The sequence below is a fragment of the Dipodomys spectabilis genome, unplaced genomic scaffold, assembly GCF_019054845.1.
Source record: "Dipodomys spectabilis isolate Male_0828 unplaced genomic scaffold, ASM1905484v1 ptg000254l, whole genome shotgun sequence".
Classification (NCBI taxonomy): Eukaryota; Metazoa; Chordata; class Mammalia; order Rodentia; family Heteromyidae; genus Dipodomys; species Dipodomys spectabilis.
Genome location: NW_024870931.1, coordinates 848,575 through 860,590, shown reverse-complemented (window position 1 = coordinate 860,590; position 12,016 = coordinate 848,575). Strand labels below are relative to the sequence as shown.

At 33.5% G+C, this 12,016-nt stretch overlaps 1 pseudogene; it reads right to left on the bottom strand.

Moving 5' to 3' along the window:
- Positions 1 to 3,034: 3,034 nt before the first annotated feature.
- On the bottom strand, positions 3,035 to 3,134 carry LOC122124935 (annotated as a pseudogene).
- Between the last annotated feature and the right edge of the window lie 8,882 nt (positions 3,135 to 12,016).

Below are 12,016 nucleotides of genomic sequence, written 5' to 3'. Positions count from 1 at the left end.
TCCAGTCACCATGGGTGTTACATTTTACTTGCCTTGCCACATGTGACCACTTAATTTATTTTAATTAATTAATTAATTAATTTGTTTGGTGCTAATACTAGGCTTGAACTCATGGCCTGGCTCTGTCCCAGAATTTGTTGATTTTTTGTTGTAGTTTTCTCAAGCCTAGAATTTTACTGCTTGTCCCACAGCTCCATTTCTAGCTTTTGCTGGCTACTTTCAAATCAGAATTTAATGGACTTTTTTTTGTTTGGTTTGGTTTCAAACCACAATCCTCAGATTTCATCTTTCTGATTAGCTAGGATAAACACATGAGCCACGAGTGTGGCTTCTAGTTTTTCCTCTATAGCTATCTAATACACATATTAGATAGTAATTTAAAACTTAGAGTACAGAAGCAAGTTGTACAGTGACGATATTGTCTTGTCAGAAATTTAAGCTAGTAAATTTCTTCTTAAAACCATAAACAAAAATACCATGGTATAATATAAGAGAACTCACTATTGAACATATGAGCTGTAAGAGCTTTCTAATAGATCCATTATTTGTTACCCAACATTAGAAAAAACTATATAATTAAGTAGTAAAATAGAAGTCCTTTGTAGGAATACTTAATTACCTTGTTTTTAAAGATACTTGTTTTCATCTAAAAAAGTAGGCCTGTCTATTGTATTCATGTGATTTTGATGATTGAAGGTGCTTAATGAGAAGTCAAAGTGAATTACTAATCCTTTGCTATCAATTAAATCTCACCTTTTCTTCTTGGAACTTATAATTATTAAAGCAATAGTTCAGAATCAGCAAGCAATAGTTCAGATTCACACTTCCAGTGCAAGTGGATCACCAGTAATTAATCCTTGATACCATTTTCCACAAAGTTTTGTCACAGATACAATCGGCCTGTCTTCTCTAGCTGCTTTCCTAGCCTGGACCTATTCTTTACTCTACAGGAAAAGTGTGATTCAATTGATTTCAGTCAGATCTGTTACTAGAATTATCAAGGATTTAGATTTTTGTCTGTAATTTGGTCAAAGCTATGTCTCTTTATGTAGGCTAATAAAAATGTATTTACTAAATTCAAGTAAATGCATAAATTCTATTTCCATCTCTTTTAAAAAATAAAATTGTTTGCTCTATAAATTGATCAGAGGCATGGTCATTGCACATCTGTCTCTCTCTTCCTCTCTCCCTTTCATGGTTCTCATAGATAATGTGACTGCTCCATAATTATCCTAATTTATTTTGCTTTTATATTTTTGGTTGCATCATTTCACTTTCTGCTCTGCCATTTCCCAAATCATTTACATAGGAGGCATTATTTCATATTTTCTCATTCCTATAATGAGCTGCACATGAAGACACCACTGGTACCATTTTCAGTCTGTACCTTTGAATATGGAGGAAAACCTTTCCTCTGCTCTCTATCAATTCCCTACTCTCCAGTTAGAATAATTTCCAATAGTAAAATTGGAAAAAGAGAAAGAAAATCATGGTGAAATAACAGATGTAGAAAATTCACTGGATTTTTCTGTCCAGTTCAACCAACGTGAACTATTAGGGAATACCTGTGCACCCCATTCCCACTGGTACTCACTGTCTCTGGTTAGGCAATTCTGATGAAGACAAGGAACAAGATGAAAAAGTGAGGAATGGTATCATTTGCAAAAAAAAATGGAGAAGTATTAAAACAAATTTTTGTTTGGGCTGCTGAAAATAATCGGCTTACTACAGTGCAGATACCTCTCTTCATCGGGAAGCCTCCAGTGGGCACTTAGACATTGTCCATGAGTTGGTGGCTCAAGGCAGATATTCATGCAATTACTGTGAATGGCTAGACACCCCTGCACAGTGCTTATATGTTGAATAATACCAGAGTGGCTGCTTTTTTAGTTCACATTGAGGCAGATACCAATGCCCAAACTAAAGTCCTCTTGACTCCCTTGCATCTTACTGCTTGGAATAGAAATAGCAAAGATATGCTGGATCGCCTTCTATTGAAGCATTACATCAAACCAGGTCTGAAGAACAACTTGGAAGAAACTGCATTTAATATTGCCAAAAGGATAAATATGTATCACTACCTCTTTTAAATTGTGGAAGGCTGTAAAAATTGTTCTCCTAACTCATAATGGTTTGGTTAAGATTCTTAAATTTCAAAAATGCCAATCCATCTTTGTGTCTGTACAAAATATTTTCACAATACAAAGCAACAGCAATATCTTACTTTAAAAATTCATGGATTCCATAGTATTCTTCAATGAATTGCCTGACTTTGATGTCAAAATGTATTCAAGAGTTGTTTGTATACATCTATAATGATTTCTGCAGGGTTTGTGATTTTTAAATCAGAAATCACTTTAACTTATCTGTTGAAATGAGTAGTACAGAAACTAAAAATATTTCTGGTGCTTGTATGAAAAAAGTATATTTTAAAATACTCTGTATTTTGTTTGTATAATGTCCATAATCTATTTAATTCTCTCCTAGATATAATACTTTGAATTATACATTGTTTTATAATATATAGGTTCGTTAATAAATGTGTTATTTCAGATAGCATTCCATATAGAAAAAGTTTAAGATTCCTTTTTTTTCCTAGGTCCTTATAGTATTTTATTTCTTTGGGATAAAATGACAATGTTATCCAATTTCAAATGTTTTGTAAAGATTATGCTATGGAAAGGCCATTCTAAGGTGAGGATTTAACGCACTGATGTCAAGCTAACTTTCAGTTCAACGAATTACATATATTGTTACATTTGCCTTTTTTAATTTTTTATTGTGAAAATACTGTACAGAGGGGTTACAATTACATGGGCAAGATAATGAGTACATTTCTCATCAAGCATTGTAGCCTCCTCCTGTATTTACCCTTCCCATCCATTCCCATCCTTCCCCTGCTCCCCCACTCAATCCTCCCTGCTACCCCTCCACCCGCACAAAGTTGTAAAGTTCATTTTTCGACATAACGACTTGTATTTTTGTAATCAATTTTTTAATAACTGTTTTTTTCATTTCTTGCATCTCAAGAATGAAAAATATGGAAAAATTCACAAATTCTCATATCATCCTTGTGCAAATGCCATGATAATCTCTATATTGTAGTAATTTGGGTAAACGTCCTGCTGAAGCATGTAGTATCCTGTAAATTTAAGTAGTTATTGATGCAATCTTTATACAGGCATATATCCTTGGTTGACTGTTTGTAACTAGGAAACCTTATTGTTCCTAAAAATGTTACTGATCTTACTTCTCTAAAATTCTGTGTATATTGGGAAAAGCTTATATTGTTTGGTTGATTGCTCACATTTGCAATTTTTTTGTCAATGACTATTTTAAGTCTTTTTCATTTTAAATTTGATCATACTTTGAAGCCTTTATAGCTAGGTCCAAAGGTGATTGTTTTTCAAGTACTTATTTATAAACTGAGTTAGCTTTGTGGAGTTAATGGATTCAAAGTAAGCCTTGCTTACGAGCTACTTCTAAACTTCTGCAGCTTAAAAATTCCTAAATGATGTCTTACTGGTACAAATGTCTACCTGACCCTTTACTCTTCTTCCCTGTACCAACAGACCAATCAGAATATCTTACCCTGACAGCATAGATTTTCTTATTGGAACAAAACTAATATTAGTTAAAAGGGATCATAGAGAGATAAACAGTTAAGGCAGAACCTTTTAGGCTAGAAGGTATTTTATCAAAATATAATTGTTTTTTATACCTAACATTTCAATAGTAGCTAAAGCCAAGAAGGTGAAAAAAATTTCACATGCATGATTACCAAATGTCCTGGCCAGTCTACCATCCGTCCAGGCAGGAATTTACACTACTGCCTTTCTTTCATCAAATATTTTCATAGTTACAAGAGAAGTCTAGATGTTTCTCCTCGATATTAGGCCTTAAATTGGTAATGTTTTAATCACAGTGTTTCCTCTTGTCTCTAGGCTGTAAATCTCCAAATGGTAAAGCTTTAGGTCCAACTCTACCAAACACTGAGGTAGAAATAATGGAATAATATTTTAAAAGACAGTTGCCTTTGATACCGTAACCACAACAGAACATTGCAAAACATGTGCCTTTTTTATTATATTTTATAGTTATATATTTTATATTTATACGTGTTGATATTTTATTTCACATAGTGGAACTTACTAGAATTAATTGATAATTTGACAAATAAATAGATATTTATTACAATAAATAGATTGGAATATAAATAATAAGGTTTAGAATGTAAATTAGAATATAAAAAGTATCAATGCAATGTCTTTGGTATAAACTTGTGATATGTTCTAATTATTCTTGGTCTTCTGAATTCACATTGTAAAAAAAAACAATTGTTTTCCTCTAATCTATAAGGGATTTTACTCTGCTGCTCTGTTTATTGTTTTAACTCACTGGTTGCAAAATGTTTTTCTCTATATTTCTGAAGCATTTCTGCTGATTGTACCCAAATTTTGCTGATACGATATCTAAAAGGTATTATTCTTCTGCAGGACCCACGGGTCCTAGGATCCCAGGTCTTAGTTATCCTCTTCATCTGATAACAAGGGGAAGATTTCTCACCTAGGCTCATGAAACATGCCAACAGAAAGTAATTGAAAATCCATCTCAATTCCTTATGACACCAGAATTAGTGGTAAGCAATTGTGTAATGCAATGCAACTTAAAATGAAAGATGAGATCACAAAATCTGAGAGAAAGTACAGTAATTCAAACTTTAGTTTACAAATGACCAGCCCATATGAGTGATCAAGATCACAAATGTCACAAAATTATTTTTAATACCCCTCTTCTAATGATTACTCAAAGATTTCAGTCCAGCATAAGTAGGCAAAAAAAATAGTTCCTAGAACGATAGATCCATAATTGGTCTACCAAGGCTAGGAAAACTTGACTTACAGGTCAAATATAATTCACAAAAACATTAACTGAGGAGATCGTTAATGCTTCAAAATACTGGTACTTCAGTAAAACTTGTTTCTGTAGAATAAAAATGTTATCATTCTCAAACCAATGATAACCTACACTTAATCTCCTGAAAACAGATTCCTTTTCAAATTATCTTTTAAAAATCACATTCACCAAAATAACATTTGACAAGTAGACAATATTGACATTACAAATTTTTCAAGTTTAGGGTGCAAGTTACAATAGAGTTGTTTTATTTACCCAGCACTAATGCCAAACAGGTTCAACCATTCATTAAAGTGTAGAAATAGTACCACTCACCATTTGTGTTGTTCAGTAGGTGCCTTACAGAAATGTGTCAAATAGAAAAACCTCCCATAATTCAAACCCAAACACTAGCTAATAAAGTAAGTTTAATCACTTACTAAGGTACATTTTTTTTTTTTTTGCCAGTCATGGGGCCTGAACTCTGGGCCTGGGCGCTGTCCCTCAGCTCTTCAGCTCAAGGCTAGCACTCTACCACTTGAGCCACAGCGCCACTTCTGGCTTTTTCTGCTTATGTGGTGCTGAGGAATCGAACCCAGGGCCTCATGCATGCAAGGAAAGCACTCTACCACTGAGCCACCTTCCCAGCCCCTAAGGTACATTTTAAAAAGTCACAAATAGTTGCTTTATCATATGTTGTTTTATGTTTTACCTATCAGTCTAACATAGTAAGAAGAAATATGACTTAAAGTCATGAATATGGGTACTCATCAGAGATGTGACAAACAAAATCTGTCTTCTATTTCTACCATATTCTTGTATAGTAGTAAATCGTAGTCTTCTTCTTTTTCCAAAACTTATAGGTAGTAGAAAATATTATCCCATGTAAAATAAAATAATCATAAACCTTTTTCAAAGCCATTTATAAAATTTGGTAGTTAGGAATATATTCTAAGCCATTTTTAAACTTTCTTGTTGACTAAAGATTAATCTTCCAAATGGATGAGAATAAAATCATGTCTAGGTGCTTCACGTCTCCAGTCTTGCAAATTTTTATTGCAGATTAATGAATTATGGAAATATAAGCTGACATCAGTTCAAGTGTACGCAGGATTGAAACTCCATGGATAGTATATAAAACTTTCAGAATATTAACAGTTTAACAGAATGACTATCAGGAATTTGAAACCAGAGAGGAATAATAGTAAAGACAGAATGAATGAAAAATGGAACAAGGGGCAAGTACAGTTAGAATACTCAATGTACACATGTGATAAAGGAAGTGATAAATCTGAAATACATCTTGGAGAAGGGTTGGTTGAGAATGATAGAAGGAGTCACTCTGATCAAGGAGCATTGGACAATTAGATGGACATATTTATTGTAATACACTTGCACAACCTTTTGAAATTTAATTAAAAAACACAACAAAAAACAAAAACACACAAAAATCACAACCAAACAGCAATCTCTAGAGAGGAGTATATGACCTCTCAAAATTTTAAATAGTTCATGAAGGGTAGTCTGGGGAATAGCAAACAAAGCTGTTCAAAGAGGGCAGTTTGGGGTAGCAGAGAATTTTGAACAGATTTAAGTAGATTGTCTAAGGTTGTGAATCACCTACATCTGCTGCAAATATTTTCTTCTGTGAGTTCTCTTTGTCTGAAATGGATACTCCAGTCCTCAGCCACACTTGATGGCTTGTGAAGATAGAATGGAAGAAACAAGATCAAGAATCCATTACTCCACTGGAGACAGAAGAGTCCTGTATGTTTTCTCTCATCTCTCTTCACTACTCTTTCTTCATATTTTTAAGTCAAGTGATTTTGAATTATATCTTTCATTCTTTGTTCTGGCAAGTAATTAGCCAAACTAATTTCCTAAATATTATTTGCCATTTTTTTTCTACCATGCTGTTTACTTGTCCAAGGGAGTCCATTAAGCTTCACCCTTGCATTTGGTTGCCACGAAAATCCAACATTTATGTTAATGAGGACAAACTCTAATGTAAAACTTTGTCTCCAAAAAACCGATCCAAGAAGCTGTGATCACAAATATTTAGCTATACTTTTTTTTTTACCTTGAAAGTCCTCTTGTGTCTAAAGTTCCACAAAAATAAGTACTCCACTACTTTTTGGTTCAATCACTTCTAACCTCAAAGATATATTTTACTAACAAGATGCTTAGAGGAAACCGAAGTATACTCCACTTTTATGTTCTCTCTTAAGACTCTCCTTAGATACCATATCAGGATCAGTGAAGTTATTCTTTGCAAAATTATTTCAATAGATTATTTTTTCTTGGTCTTGCATTTGCTCAGCAAGATGTATGGAACAGAATAGAGTTAAATCATCCATACCTTGGGTAACAGTGTCTATTACAAAGGACAATGCTTCTATGTCCTAATTCTATGTCCTCCTCCTAGCTCTTCCCTGATTTCCAATTAAGCACAGCTTCTTGACTTCAAGTCCAGTGAAGCTGGAAGACTATAAGATCTCCTCCCCACCCCACCCCGCTACATCTTCATGGTTTCTCTTTTAAAACTCTTTTAAGTTGCCTCATTTGGACGTAGAATTTATTTTCCTGTCCTCATTCAAACTGTTCTACATTGTAGTGAGCCAAATAGGCTCTGTAAAATCACTTTAGGTAGCAAAAATATTAAGACAATCTATATCAAAATTTTTGGCCTCCCTCCACTGCTGAAGTCAGTATGCTTATATAGGGCTTCTAAGAACATTGTTTTCTTACCCTTTCAATTTTCTCAATTTTTTTCTAATCCCAAACTTTTTGGCTTATGTAATAAGAGAAGTCTTCACTACCTCATGTTAATAAGGATATTATTTTTTGTGAGCTACTTAGAAATGTGTAATCATTGGCGTAACCAATCAGATTTTTTTCTGTGTTTCAGTGCTTCACGTGCAAAGACATTGTGGAAAGTGTTACAAACAGAAAAGTGTGAACCCAATACCTTCTTTCATTTTGAAGGGCCCTTTCTCCCTAAATATTTTGACCCAAATTATCTTTTTCAAAGAATAATTTTGGTAATTAAAGGTCAATTCACAAAATTTGATGTCTTAGTTTTCTTAAGAACTTTGAATTTCACACAGTGAGAGTATATTTCCTGGGTAAGGACAATTCTCAAGGGAACCTACAGGATTTACAGTAAGGTTTCTAAAGTTTGTTTAGTGTGAAAATGAGCTATCTTTACCCACATTGCTCCCTCTTAACTAGGTCTCCATAGCTTTCTTGGCATGAAAGCCTATTTTCCCAGGCAATTTTCTTAATAGGCTAATTTGTTAAAAATTTGAACAATTAAAATATACCTGTCATAATTTTTAAACTCTTTTGAAATTCCTTTATCAGAATCACTTTTTCCCCAATCCTAATTCAACCTTTTCCATCAAAAACAGTAACATGTTGTTTACATGATATAGTGTCCATGCAACTATTATTTTCCAGTGGCTTTATGTGTATATATGAACATATAAGCTGATGCTGAGCAAAATGAACTCCAAGGTATGGAAACAGAGATTTTTTTGCAGTTGTTTATAATGTACTATATGATTTCTATTTTCTTTGGGTTTTCCACCTATGTCTTGGCATCGGCTGTATTTGATTTTGTGCCCTGTGTATTGTGTATACACTTACCTTAATTAGGGAAGGGAAGAGGAATAACAAAATGGCAAGACAAAGGACAAAGGGCAAGCCAATGCAATAACAATACTCACAAGACAATATGTTGGAAATGTACATTAAAACTTGTGAGGAGTATTGAGGTGAAAGAAAACTATAAGAAAAATGAAAGAGGGGATAAAAAGTTTGAAAAGTTATGTTTTCACTACCTTACAATTACTGTAACCCATTGTTCACCAATTTGACAATAAAATTAAATTAAAAAATAAGCTACATAAAAAATAATTTCACTGTATTGTTATAGTAAATATTTTATGTAGTAACTTTTTAAAAATCAATACTATTTGGCATCTAATTTGAATTGATTACTACTTTTTTTATCAGAGAGTCATCAACTTGAATGTTATCCAACTAGACACTATTTTCACAATAAACTTGACAATATTTTGAAAAAAGGAAAAATTTAGTACTTTCTCATACTAAAACCGAATATAGTTTAATTCTATGGAAACCTATAACTTTTAAAAGTAAATGAGTTGTTAAGAGGACAGAATATATGTGTTCCTCAAAATTCCTATGACTAATAACTACTCATTTTCAAATTCTGAACATTCCATACCTGAGTGATTCAAAACAGTACCTGTTTGCATGTTAAGTAATTTTGCAATAGATGCAGTTTCCAATGGAGTGTTACAGATTGAGAAGTCAACAGAAAAATAGCCACATTCTGGTAGAGGATAAAATTATGAAGCATCTGTAATTAATTCTTCAAGAGTAAGCAAATTTTATCAGAGTAAGCTATAATTTCTATGAACTATCAATCCAAAGATTTATGCCATAAAGTCATCCTAGTCCAATAATTTCCAACTTGTAAAGTGCACCTTAATATTCCCTTAATTCACATCATAAATAGCTTATCTCTATTGTGAAAAAAAATACTACACCTCTGATAATGTGATTCTCTCCTTGTTCTGGAAAGAATACTACAATTAACTGGGTTGCACCATTTTCCCCCAGTGAGATTCTTGAGATCAGAACACTTGCAAATGTTATTTATATTTATACTTTTTTAAACTATCACAGATATTTAGGATGCTAAGGTCAGAAGATTATGGTTCAAATATCCAATAAACTCAGAAAAAGTCAGACACAAGTGGCACTCAGATTGAAGTGGTAGCGCACGAGCCTTGAGCATAAACAGGCTCAGAGACAGTTTCCAGGCCCAGATTTCAAGCCCTAGGACAAACCAATAACCCCAAATGTAGCATTTTTCTCATTGTATACAGAGGCACGTAATTAAGGAAATTGCTTCCTCTGTTACATATAGGTAGAAGAAAGAAGAAGTCACACAATTATTCTCTTCATACAATGTTATACAAAACCCTCAAAAATTGCAGTTTTTCTATATTTATAAGTTAATATCGATTTGTTGGCAACTCTGTCTAGATTATTTACATTATCATTTTATACATGAATGGTTGGAATTTTCTATTAACTAAGATCTAATTATAACTCTCTTGAAAGCATATTCTAGGCAAATGGAATGCCAGAATCATTTGTGAATTTGTCAATTAAACCCTCTACTCAAAAAGAATTTTGTAGTATCCTATAAAATATGAAATTACAAGCAAAACTAAAATATTTATGTTAACTCTAAATTCTAATTTAGCAAGATCTACAAAGTCCTGCTTTAGATGAACTTTGCAATTTCTCTAGGCTTAAGATTTTGTAATCCTTCCTCACTTCTTTGGAATCCAACAGAATGATGCTTACTTACTTTTTCAAATTTTGGGTGGGAATCATGAGCCATTTTGAATCTAGGAATGTTCTGTAATGAAGAGTGCATTTAAAACAAAACTGAAGATTATATACGAGTTGCATTTCAATAGGAAACTTGACTTCTCAAAACATAATAACAAAATTAGCCCAAACTTCTAATTGTGTATTCCTTTCTTGTTGTTTGGTTTGTTTTATTAGACAAAATTATACTACCTGGTCCAGGAAATGTATCACTATTTAATTCCACTATCTAATCTCCTGCCTTAGTCTGAGTGCTAGAATTCCAGGTTTGTATCACATTGCCCTGCCATGTTTGTTGGTTTATTTAATCTAGACATAGACTAGCCTTTCTGAACTTCTCCAATGATATTATCCACTAGACAGACTGCTCAGAGTGTTTATGTACTATTTTAGAAGATCTTCTAACATTTGACACAGGATATGATCATTTTCAGATGCACCTGCTGGGATCTCTGATTCATTCGATCCCTTTAATAATGATTAATTGACTCTCTTACTAGCTCTCGTCCCTACCTATGTAATAGTCTCAAACTTTTTTGAAGAAAGTTCATGAGGACTTTCTAATACTAAAATTCATCTCTTAATTCTTACTAAAGACATATTTTCTATTGCTATTTTTAAACTTTTCTACATATTCTAAGAGTTGTTTCATTTGTGTATTTTTGTGTGCACATATAAGTGCCTCTGTGTGTATGTGTATGTTTGTATGTATGTATGCAAAAGCCTCAAGCTCTTATTCATCAATCTTGCTCATGCCTGGTATTCCATCACCTGAGACATTCTTCCAATTCAGGCTTTGGCTGGTAGTTTGGCAAAGACTGTTCTGCCCAGGCTGCATGCAAACTGAACTTCCCAGACTGCTTTACATTCTTAGGTTTTATATCTCCAGAATTATCAACTTTTAAACTACAAACATTTTTTGAGTGAAAAGTCTAAGCTGTAGCCCACATTTTTAACTCAAAAATTCATATAAAGATAGATGAACATACACATTGCATATGCTGAGTGTACACTGTTAGAAATGTGATCTTAAGCTGCGTGGTGGAGAGATCTGGGGATTGGGGTTCATAGCCAGCCCAGCTAGGAAAGTCCCAGAGACATTTTTCTCCAATTAACTACAAGAAAACTGGAAGTGGCACTGTGGCTCAAGTGGTAGAGCAGTAGCCTTGAGCTGAATAGCAGAGGGACAGTGCCCAGGCCCAAAGTTCAAGTGCCAAGACCAACAACAACAAAATGCAAGTAAAGGAAAGAAAAAGAAATGTGATCTTAGCCACTAGTTCATTGCCAGTATAATCCCTGCTCTCTCAAGATGGACTTGTTTTTCCAGTTAAGTCCATGCCCTTATATCTGACTTTCATTGGAACCAGAATTATTCTTCCATTCTACTTTTAAAAATTTGTGCGATTAGCAAACGTGATTGAGAAAGGGAAAGGCCTCATACTTCATATTCCACCTAGGAACACTCCCATAAATCTACATATTGGACTTGGCTTTATTGTTTCGATGTTGTCTTATTTGTAGTCTTCTATATTGTATTGAACACTTATATTTAAACACAGAACTTCTCTTTCTCCTATTGTTGCAAATGTTTCTCTTACTGTTAATTCATGTGCACTAGGGAAATAACGCACAGAAAATACACTCACAAAAAGAATGATCTGAGGACCTTCTTCCCATTTAAAATTTG